This window comes from Pteropus medius, unplaced genomic scaffold, assembly GCF_902729225.1.
Source record: "Pteropus medius unplaced genomic scaffold, Ma_sr-lr_union100, whole genome shotgun sequence".
NCBI classification, from domain to species: Eukaryota; Metazoa; Chordata; class Mammalia; order Chiroptera; family Pteropodidae; genus Pteropus; species Pteropus medius.
Window position 1 is genome coordinate 2,882,977 of NW_024340697.1, and position 250 is coordinate 2,883,226.

Genomic DNA, 250 nt, shown 5'->3' on the forward strand with positions numbered 1-250 from the left:
ATTTCCATTTGTACAGATGTCTCCCTCTCCCTAAGTAGGAAGAGCAGGATTGGCCAACAACTGCCCACCCAGAGGGCTCTGACTTAAATCTGCATAACAAACCTTATTAAATAACCCTCCTTTACCATTCTTTCCCTGGTCAACCTCTCTCAATTTGCCTCTCCTGTCCAGAAGCCTAAAACTCCATTTGCTTTGTTTGTATTTATACTGGAATTCTAACCACGCCTTCGCTTTTGGGTTACTCATCTCC